Genomic DNA, 11,541 nt, shown 5'->3' on the forward strand with positions numbered 1-11,541 from the left:
GGGGACACTCCGGTCAGAGATCCAGATCCCTACAGAAGCAAAAGTCTCCAGGAGCGGAGGAAGAGGATGTCTGCCACAAACTCCTAGCTCAGTCAATGACAACCAAGATGGCCTGGTCCTGAAAATGACTCAAAACTCAGAGCTGAAAATTTTTGGAGGATTCATGGAGTTGATAGCAGCAACCTCAGGCTTGAAGAGCACACGGCCATTCTATGGCTGTGAAAACCACCCATGCTCATTCCTGTGCTCCAGGATCTCCAGACATACCCACTGGCAGTATGCTGCTACTTCTATTCCAGACTCAAAGACCATAGGATGCCATTTCCATATTGTAATCTATGGTCGTGCTTCTCAAATGAATGTGCAGACAAATAACCTGGGAGTCTTGTTAAAAATGTAGATTCTGACCCAGTAGGTTTGGGGTTGCCTGAGATTCCGCATTTTTAAAAACAGAGATGGGGTCTTGCTGTGTTGCCCAGGCTGGTCTTAAACTCTTGGGCTCCAGGATTTTCCTACCTCAGCCTTTCAAAATGTTGGGATTACAGGCACGAGCCACTAAGCCTGGCCAGATTCTGCATTTCTAACAAGCTCCTGGGTGATATTGATGCTGCTGGTCCAGGGATTATACTCTGAGTTGCAAGAGCCCACGGATACTAGCCTGTAATGGGCTAAATTGCATTGCAAATCTTTAAAAAGTGTCTGTAATACACAACATTTCCAGGATTTATTTGCCCAAGGGACCCATTTTAGTAGAACATTTATTAAAATCTCTATTAGTTAATTAAGATTAAAGTTTAATTTTGAGTAACATAAAATTCAGAATAGCTGACAGTTTTTCCTTTATTACACATAAAAGAAATCTAGATAGTCTAGGGTTGGCCATGGCCCCAGACAGCCTCAGGAACCCTGTCTCCTTCTGTTGCATTGTTCTACCCTCCACAGCTTGTAGCTTCCACATCCACGTCCAAGATGGCTGCTCCAGTTTCAGCCATTACAAACGCATAACACCGGCAAGAACAAGGAAGGACAGCAGAAGGACATATGCACTCTCCTTTCCAATGACACTTCCAAGGAGTTGCACATACTACCTATGCTTTCATATCATTGTCCAGAACCTCATCACTTGGCACAGGTGCAAGGAAGACTGGTCAGTGTGGTCTGCATTCTGAGTACCCATATCCACATCCAAAAATCGAGAGCACTAGTACCGAGAAAGGGAGGGGAGTGTATATTTTCCTTACACAGTCTCTTAAAGAACGAGTAAAAATAGGGAAAGAAGTGATGCTCTGGTCTGACCCCTTCATTTTGCACAACTGGTTGGCAAGTGTCCAGCATAAGCATCTGTGTCTCTTGGCTGCTCTTTCACATCTTGCTCAATTACTCCGTCGTTCCTCTTCAGATGATATCCTTCCTATCCATGGTGGCAGAGAGGAGACCCTAGGAAGTCCCTGTCTTGGCTGCTTGAGAGCTGTAGCCCTGTTGGGAGCATCTGATTGATAGACTACTCTGCCTAGCTCCCACTGGGCTCAGAGAATGCATTAGTGTCACAAAAGAGAGGCAAGAGCACTGGAGAATAAAACCATGGTCCATTATTTTGCCATGTGACACATCTGTACAGGCATCAAAACGTCATAATATGTATGCAGTTTTATAGTGAACCCAGTCTTTGTGACAGCATTTCTGCAAGTTTCTCAATTCTGCATCTTTGCTTCACTGTCTTTGAATATCAGTGACCTGCCATGGGAGGAAGGTAGGCTCATTCTCCAACACTGAATCATTGTACAAAGTCCGTTATGACTCGGTGCTGAGATTGCTTGCTAAATAAGAAAAGAATAGAATGGGATCTGGGAAAAGGCAGATTTAACATTTATTGACTGCCCACTATGTGCCAGGTATGAGGCTTGGTGTTCATATATGTATCTTTTCATGCTAATTACAATTTATGACACAATACAATTTGGTCTGGTAATGACCAAGCTGGGAGTTCAACCAGGTATCTATGCCTCTAAAATCCATCTCTTTTTATCAAAACAGAAAACAGGAGCAGCCTTCTGTGCAGCTCACTCTCTTTGTCTCCCTGATCTAGCCTTCCCCCTACCACATTCTTTCACACATTGACTTTGTGTTCATCTTTTCCCAGTAATTAGTAAATTATAACCCCCACATCTCAAATTCTTGACATTCATTTGCTGTTTCCCAGTAATTCATCCCATTTGGTATTTGCCTTGAAAAAGGGTCCAAAGTGCTGGCTAATGCGGCACGCACTCCCTTGCCTGGATGCAGCCCTCCACCTCATTTATCACATTGAGCCGCTGGTCCTGAAGTCTGACAGGCAATTCAGGCTTTCTGAATGCAATTCAGGCATTGATTTTAATCTATAAAGCTTTCGCGTCTGGGTCCTGGCTGCCATGGAAATGAAATAGCTTCTTGGATACTTTTCCCCATGCTGCTGCTAACTATTCTGATATGCAGGGTTTTGAGAGACATTTCTGTATTTCTGATGTACAAATGTCCAATACGAATAGCCTCGTAACTTTAACCATCATTGTTAAACGGAATGGAAATCTTAAACAAGGACAAATACATGGCACACACTTACACTTACGGCCCTAGGCAATGAATTTATTGATAACAATATCTGGCTAAAAACAAATTTAAAAATACAGACCACAAGGTGGCAAACACATTTGGTTTTCAAACAGGAAATCTCGAAGCCCAGGAGGACACTGGGTACCAGGAAACCAGTGGAGAAGCACGATGTTTAGACTTTGGTGTGTAATCTGATTTTCTCTCACCCACACAGGGGAAGTTGGTGGCAAGGAAATGATTCTAAGATGTATGCTTTGTCAAGGTGGCAGGAAGAATGAAAACTTGGTGCTTACACTAAAAGTATGGTGGCAGGAAATGAGCTATCATTTCAAGTCATGAAAAGACACAGGGAAACTTAAATGCGCATGACTAAGTGAAAGAAGCCAATCCAATAAGGGTCCATACTGCATGATTCCAACTGTAGAATCTTCTGGAAAAGGCAAAACTGTGGAGACAATGAAAACATCAATGGAGGTCAGAGGTCAGAAGAGAGGGTTGAATAGGCAGACCAGAGAGGATTTTAACAGCAGTGGAAGAAGCTATTCTGTATAATATTACAATGGAGGATACATGTTATCATATATTTGTCCAAACCGTGGAATGGACAACAGTAAGAATGAACCCAAGTGTAAACTGTGGACTTTGGATGATAACGATGTGCCGATGTAACACATGCACTGCTCTGGTGGGGAGTGCTGGTCATGGGGGAGGTTGTGACTGTGTTGGGGCAGGGAGTATATAGGAAAGAAGTCTCTGTACCTTCCTCTCAATTTTACTGTGAACCTAAAACTGCTCTAAAGAAAAAAAAAAAAAAAGGAAAAAACAAAAGTGCAGTGGCAGGCAGTGTGCCCAGGGAATATGACACCACCTTTGTTCCAGTCGGCCCTAGAGGCTGGGAAATGGGGGAGGATGACGGGAACTGTAAAGGGGATTTAAACTCTTCCACCACAGTTCTGCTTTCATTCGCTTCCCCGGAAGGTTCTGGCTGGCTGCCCTTACTGCTCACGTGGCTTTCATTCCAAAACGTAACTCCTCACTTCAGCTTTTTAAATTCTGATGACATTGGCGTTAGCAAAGAATGTGACAAAGCAGTTGATATGTTGACATATATCCCTAAAAGGATAGAGTTTTAATTAAAAAAATTAAGAATGTGTCCAAAAAGACAGAAACTTAAGTAAAAGTAGAAATAGAAAAAGATGACTCTGAGGCATTTTCAAGTAGCAAATGATGGTTGAATCCACTCATGGAGTTTTATTTTGCCATGGAAGAAGGCTGTTCGACCATGACTTATCATATAGAGAGAGCTGGGTGAAACATAGATTTAATTGAGTCCCTGAAACAGAACTTCACATAAAATGTTCAGTGGCACATATAAGTTAGGAGGCGGATGCCAGTCTCTGCTCTCATGAGCAGTGAAGCATAAACTCAACTACAGTTTTTCAGGAGCTTCCCCCTGTCCTTTTCCAATTATCCAGCTCTGTTTAGAAAGTGATAATTCTTCCAACACTAAGAAATACAAGTTTAATATCATAAGTATACTTTTTAGGGTCTGGTTTCAGCAAAGCCCAGCCAGGCCGGGAGATGAAGCTGCCATCAGCTGGCATCAGGTCAATGCACACATAAATTTTTTCCAAACTAAAAACTGTGGTTGTCTGTGTGATATCAAAACAACTGTATGATTAAGTCAGTTCCATCAAGAATCCCTCACGGCAGTTGCTTGGGATGTAAACAGAGACTGACCACATTTTTCCTTTTCAAATGTGAATTGGGTGGCCTTAGATGTGTTATCTAGGAGGGACCAGTAGGCAGGAAAGGTAAGCTACCTTTACATTTTCACAGTTCCAAGCAACAACCAACATCCTTGGCTCTTAGGTGGCTTTGGTGCCTGTCGTCCCTGCCACAGGGCCTCCCTAAGCTCAAGTCCTCCCCATTGTCAGGTCAGCACAGTGGGCACTTGCCCGTGCTCACCAGCATTTTATAAGATTGAGTTTGTAACAAGCCCCCTTCAACCCCACCATTGTGGATTGCTCACAAGCATCCTGGGATATACCCAGCGGTGATGAGGCATTGTCCCGGCCCTTCAGGGGCTCCCGGTAATACTGTTCTCTCAAGCCAACTGCCTTATTATCAGGAATGGCAAAACAGGGTATATAATATTGGGGCGCCTACCTGTTTCCTCCCAGGAAAAAACCTGTGCTCCAATTCCTATCCAGATTCTTGGATGTAAAAGACACCTACTGAAGCTCGCAGTGACTTTTCCTTCTCTGAGAACAGCAAGGACTCAGGGAGATGAAGCTCCAGGGCTGTGTCTGTTTTACACGGCCTGTTACATGCATGTCTGACAGATCCAGAGGAGAATGAACCCAAGGTGGATTGATCAGGACCCCACCTCTCTATCCACAATCGATCACCCCAGGAGTAGGTAACAATGTTAGCTATTTGCCTACAACTAGCAATTGCCTTTTTAAATGGTCAGAAACTTAAACTGGGATATCTGACCTGGGGAAGCCAGGCTCATTAGATTATTTCCACAGAGTTGGAACTAAAAGAAGAGGACCATCTCCCCTCTGGGGGTAGAAGCCACAGGACATAAGACTTTAGCCCTGTGAACAATCCTGTTCCCCGATGGGTTGAATGCTGGTCCCGATTCAAGGTAGTGATGCCTCTGCTCTTCAGAGAGAAGTAGAGATGAGCGACAGAGACAGCCCTGGGGACATTTGATCACTGGGTCAGAGCTGCCCCTTCCCCACTTTGTTGGCAGTTATATGAGGCACCCCCTTATTCCTCCAATAAATTCTCTTTTTGCCTGAGCTAATTAGCATTGGGTTTCTATAACTTGCAGGCAAAGCGACACACTGGCAAATTTTCTTGCCCTGACAGCTGGCCTGTCCCATAATTAGATGACCCTTCCTGTGTTTTTTGGCTCAAATCATCATCCATGTGTCCCTCTTTCCTAAAGGCTGTCTCTGAGTAACAGCCTGGTGCATGAACCACCCAGGTGCTCAAGATTTCTGGAGAACACCACTCGCTTGTTACACTCAGCTCACCATGGAATTCTTCTCCTCTACTATGGCCCACATTCTTACCTTCTCTCTGTGATTAGAATTCTGGATCTTGGCTCAATACCTTTCCATCCTTCCATTACATCCTTTCTCTGTGGTTGCTTGGAATTTCTGGCAGATGATGGTGCAAAATTGGCAGATGTTCCCCTTCTTCCATCCGGGACTGTGAACTTCCCTGTCCCTAGGAATTTTAAGTAGTAGCCTTTCTTCCTCCTTTCCCTTTCCTCTTTTAGCATTAGACCCAAAGCCATGGACAATTAAAAATTATCTCCCCTTTCTAGAAATCTGAGAGACTCCTGCTTTAAGGCCTTATTTTGAAACATTTGACATTGATTTCGATAGATATTAAGAGATCTTATTTCTAAAAACTATATATAGAGGTCCTTGACATTCTCAGATTTAATTCTCATCATCTCCCCATGTAGCAGATATATTTAGGCTGCGGAGCATTTGAATTTCTTTCTGGCTGGGCTCAGGGGTTCATGCCTGTAATCCCAATACATTGAGAGGCTAAGGTGGGAAGATTGCCTGAAGCCAGGAGTTAGAGACCAGCCTGGGCAGCATAGCAAGACCCTGTATCTACAGAAATAAAAAATAAAAATAAATAGCCAGGTATGGTGATATGTACCTGTAGTCCCAGCTATTTGGGAAGCTGAGGCAGGTGGATTGCTTAAGCCCAGGAGTTCCAAGTTGCAGTGAGCTATGATTGTGACACAGCACTCCAGACTGAGTGACACAGCGAGACCCTGTCTTAAAATAAATAAATAAATAAATAAATAAACGAATAATTAAAAAAAAATTCTTTCCTGTGATTGTAGACAAAAACCACTTTCTTCTGTAGAAGCCGAAAAGTGCTGATATTCACTCTTCCAGCTTTGCTTGCTACTAGAGCCTACGCACCCAGAGTAGGCTTGGCCCATCAGATGCACACATCTGGGGCTTAGAATTAGAAGCTAATTAGGCAAAGAAGGAGGAATCATGGATTATCCATCTGTTAGTGGCAGCAAAAGTGGCAACACCAACCAGTCTGTGGGGCAGTCATGGTCACGGTGCCCACCATGGTGGACCAGTGGGGTTCAATGCCCACCGGCAGAGGCATTCAGTATCTGAATGGGACAACTGTGACATTGATCTTGGCTGTGGTCTGGCTGCCCAGGCCGACTTTTTGCCTGTCACTGTCTAAATCTTGTTCTCCAGCCTCCTGCCAAGGATTCTGTATGTCTCCAGTGTGCTTTCAACACATCACTTTTTTATTTAAGTTGCTCACAGCAAGAAACTTTGAATGGTCCACCCTTATAGGGTTCACTATAGGCAGTCATTTATTTATTCCTTGTGGTGCAAATTTGAAATATGTAGTCTGGAAGGCTGATATGTAAGAGCTGGTCACTTCACTAGTGAGAGAGCCGAGCAGATCTCCAGTTCCGTGACTGAGTACAACTTTAGTTTTTCCTTGTGAGATGATAAAAGATATTTGTTCCTTTTTGGGGGTGGGTGTGAAGCATAGCTGTTCAACTGAAGCTGTGGGAGAAGTGCAGAGAAAGGGAGACATAGTTCTTACCTGGAAAATAACTTTATAAATGACTTAAGTCCTGTGCATAAAATATCGTCAAAGGTGTGACAGGATCATTTCCAGTTGGCTTTTTTCATTTTATGAGAGAAACTACATTCTGTAATGATCGTGTGACTATTCGGTTTATCAACTAAACCAGGGTAACACTGACAGTGAAAGGGGATGCTATTATCTATTATTCCATTAGAAACACTAAGATAACAGACATAATAATGGTCACCCTAAGTGGTAGAGTGGAGATTGGAGATTCTAGATGGTCTTGGAGTCCCTCAGACACTGAGCTATCTATGGTGGTGCCTGCCCCACAGCACTCTCTCCATGTTCCTCAATCACATTCTAATTCTTTCTCTTCAGGACCAGTGCTGGAGACTGACAGGTGTCAGCCTGCCTGCCCCTTCCCCGCACTTCCCTATTCATGCAACTGGCAATCCATTCTAGATTTGCACACATTTCTACAGACGCGATTTCCATAGCAACAGCAGGACTCTATAAAAAAGGCACCTGAGCGATGCTCAAAGATAAATCACCCTCTTTCAGAGTCCTCCACTCTAGGGAATTACAGGCTACTGCCACTTACAATTTCTTAGCTCCTTTTCACATATAGACATATGTACATTTCTAATCCCAGTTTACTGTCTTTCAGTTTAATTAATTACGAACATTTTAACCTCTTTTTTAGGCCAGAGATGCTTGCTGCGCAGCAGTGGTTCAGAAGTGTTTTAATGAACTAAGAAGGTAGGAGGAAAAGAAGTCTCACGTTAAGAGTTCCTACTATGCACCAGGCACTTTTACCTAAATTATCTCCTTTTCATAGAAACCCAGGCAGAACAAGGACACCTCTGCAGCACAGGCTGAGCTCATGCTAAATTGGCAAATGTTACGTACAACATCCCACTCCCATATCTCATCACCAAGGAAGCCAGAGAAAAAGAGGGTCTGCATGGGGGAAGGGATAGGAGTGGGAGGAGTGGGTGGCAGGATTGCCAGTTGGGGAGCTGGAAACACAGGGCTCAGGATGGAGATTCTGTTTCCAAATCATTTGTCTCATCAGAGCAATGGGGAAGGAAGTGGGAATGAATGATATTGATTTATTTTCTTATCTGAGGAAAAATGATGCCCTGAAAGCAAAGAGTATTAAGTAATTGGGCCTTGCTTCCTTGAACCTACCTTCAGCCCCAATGAAGTCTCTCCTCCTTTTTTAATTTCAAGAAATCTCTACACAGTGCTATGATTTAAAAAAAAAATAGCAATTGTTTAGCTCCCTACAAGAATCTTTCAATTTTCATGATTTCAGGGTCTTATTTGTTTGGTTGGTTTTTGTGCTTTGGAGCAGATATGAAAAAGATTTGTCTTACCTGTACTTGAAAATTCAATTCATTCATTTGTCGTTCATTCATTCATACAAGAAGTATTCCCTCATCTCCTTTTTGGCCTAGTCATGGGGCTTTGGGCTGAGAAATGCACACAGTCATGGGCCTTATTCTCCTAAGCTTGTCATCTAATTCAAAGAAAGAAATTAACTAGTTCACTATACAATTATGTGATTAAAAACTATATAAGGGCAATGAAAAAAAAAGTACATGACAATATTAGAAGTGCAAGGGGTGGCCCTTGTTCCCATATTGTCCCACCATTAAGATCTATCCATTTGAAAAACGCGTATCTTAATGTGTAAGTCACCCAACTCATAGCATAAATAAGGTCAATCAGATTGTTTTCCTCCAAATGGGTTCAGAGATCAGTGTGCTGAGGAAGTGGGAGGATTTATGGAATCAATGAAGAGTAAAGGAATAATCTAGGAACATAGGACATCGATCGGTAGGCAAACCTGGTTAGGAGTTCCAAACACCCTCATTGGAGCAAGAAAGCAACAGGTGCCAGAGAGAGAGGGAGAGGGACACAGAATGAGAGGCTGAAAGCACAAGGAAATAGATCTGTCCTAAGGAGGACCTTACCCAACGCTGCACACACCTAGACAAAGGGCAAATATAAGATATAGGGAATGACCTTTAATTCATTGATCATTAGTACCCAAGCTACTCAAAGCTAATTTTCAATAACTTCATGATTAATAACAGACACAAATGTTTGGCATTTTCTCTGAAACCAAGTGGCATCTTTTTATTAGAGATTTTCCAGATGGCTGTGTTTGATGCTGCCAACTATCCCAGATGGAGAGGGTTTCCTCACCTGCACCCAATCTGTACCTCTCTCCAGTTGTTTCCTGTCAAGCTTGGACTCCTGAATGAGATAACACTGGAAATGGCTGAGTTAAATGAACACTTGTTATTTCCAGTTATGACTTAATCCCTGATAATGATTTATATCTGGTTTTATCCTTAATCCCTTTCTGCTCATTTACCTTAGTGAATCAGATCAAATCATTTACAAACTCGATGTTTCTTTCCCATTTTCCTTTATTTTAGCCAGAGGCCTAAGCCAGAGCTAGGTATGAGAAGCCAGTCCCCAGGGTTGCTTTCCCCTCGGCTTCTACTTGGCTCTGCGTATTCCTCTGGATAAAAACAACACCCAAAATGATGGCTCAGCCAATGCTGTTTTATCAATCTGGAGGCAGAAGTGAAAAGAGAGTTCCCTGGAGCTATTTGTAATCCATTTGCCCTTTCCATCAGAGTCTCTATTGCCAGGTCTTGAAGAAGGGTATGTGGACCCTCCACTAAGCCCATGTAAAACTCCCTGAGTTGAGGGAAGGGAGTGTCCAAATGCTCTCCAGTTTGGGGTCAGTTGGGACAGTTTCTGCAAGGGCAATTATCTTCTCCTCCATAAAGAACTAATGTGGATTACCTCTAGAATTTCCCCTTCTCATAACTCAAGCAAGAATCTGAACTTTTTCTTGGAGTCTGAATCTCAATGGGATTTGGTTTTCCATAGATTGGAACCTTTGTATATAATTCAACACTTCATTTTGATTAAAGAAATGTCAGTGAGCTTCCTCTATGTGCCTGGGTTTGAGTGATCCTGGGACTGTAGGACTACGTCTACATTTCATCTACAATGTACCTTGGCCATAGCCTTTGCAAGCAAAAAGTTTATCAGTTGCTCACGTTTAAGGCAACTTCTCTGCTTTCAGAAAATTTATAATCTGGCAGAAGAATAACAGCGAGCACACACAAAACAATACATAAAGTAGTATGATACAACGGGAAGTGTTTTAGGCTGGAAATCAAGAGTTCATATCAGAGTGGTAGCTCTGCCATCTATAGATGGTGACGCAACATTTCTTTACTTCTCTGAACCCCAAAGTTCTCATCTGTAAGGTGAAGTTGAACTAGATAATATCAGAGGGCTCCCTATGGATTCTACCTATGATCATATTCAAAATATCTTCTCTTGTCTCCATCTTCACCACTGCTCCCATCCAAACTAGCACTGTCTTGCTTCTCTACATCTGTAAAATTTCCTGGTGCTGCTTCCAGTCTTGCTATCCTAGAATTCATTATTGCAGTCAGAGTAATGTTTTGAAAACACGAATCATATCTTGCTACATGCCCCTCCCCCTCTGCCTAAAATCTTCCAACAGCTTCCAACTGCCCTTAGAATAGACCATAAGCTGCACAGATGGCTTTCCACGCCCTCCGTAACCTGACCTTTCCTCCTGTGCTCTCTGACCTCACTGACTGAGTGTGTGCAGGAGTGTGTTCTCATCCTCACTCACTATGCTCTTACCACTTCTTTGCCCAAACCATGTCCCAACTAATTCTACCTGCTATTCCATCTAGAAAATTTCCTTTTCAGTGGACTCATATTTCTGGTCTTTTTGCTTCAGGCACACTTAATTCTCTCTCTATCCCTCGAAGTGCAACCAGGGGACCAATGAGGTAAGGAGGAGAAATCAAGATTGGATTCTAGTCCAATAGAGAAATTAAGTCGAGGATGACATTAAGGTTTCTAATTTGGGAGACTAATGAAGGCTGGAATATAGAAGAGGAACAGCAGGTTTGGAACCCATGAAAGAAATTTCCAGTGGATAGTTTATTAAATCTTCACCCTTCTTTAGGTCCCTGTTCCTTACCTAGGACATACAGCCTTCTTTTTTCAGGAAGAAGATGCTAAGCATAGTTAAAGCTAAGCTGTTTGCTATGCTCAGTGTTTGGACTATTTGGCCAATGCTCTTTTCTATTAGTCAGTGCCCAGCTGATCCAGGTGTTAACATTTTTCAATATCACTGTTACTAGTGCTCTTTCAAGTGCCATGCTTCCCACTCTGAACCTTCCCTTGCTCTATGCTAGAAGGTCATCCCCAAGAAGCGCTTCTCAACATTTTCCTCCCCAGGACTTCTAAAGGCAGAAACTCCTGGATTTG

General features: G+C 42.8%; 1 long non-coding RNA gene across 1 annotated transcript; it reads left to right on the forward strand.

The window, feature by feature from the left end:
* The first annotated feature begins 1,721 nt into the window (after nt 1-1,721).
* On the forward strand, nt 1,722-9,799 carry LOC109028498 (uncharacterized). The gene is made up of 3 exons (XR_002007510.1): nt 1,722-1,750; nt 7,901-7,956; nt 9,350-9,799. It is a non-coding gene; the product is annotated as an uncharacterized lncRNA (long non-coding RNA).
* The last annotated feature ends 1,742 nt before the right edge of the window (nt 9,800-11,541 follow it).

The sequence above is a fragment of the Gorilla gorilla genome, chromosome 8, assembly GCF_029281585.2.
Source record: "Gorilla gorilla gorilla isolate KB3781 chromosome 8, NHGRI_mGorGor1-v2.1_pri, whole genome shotgun sequence".
In the NCBI taxonomy this organism is placed as follows: domain Eukaryota; kingdom Metazoa; phylum Chordata; class Mammalia; order Primates; family Hominidae; genus Gorilla; species Gorilla gorilla.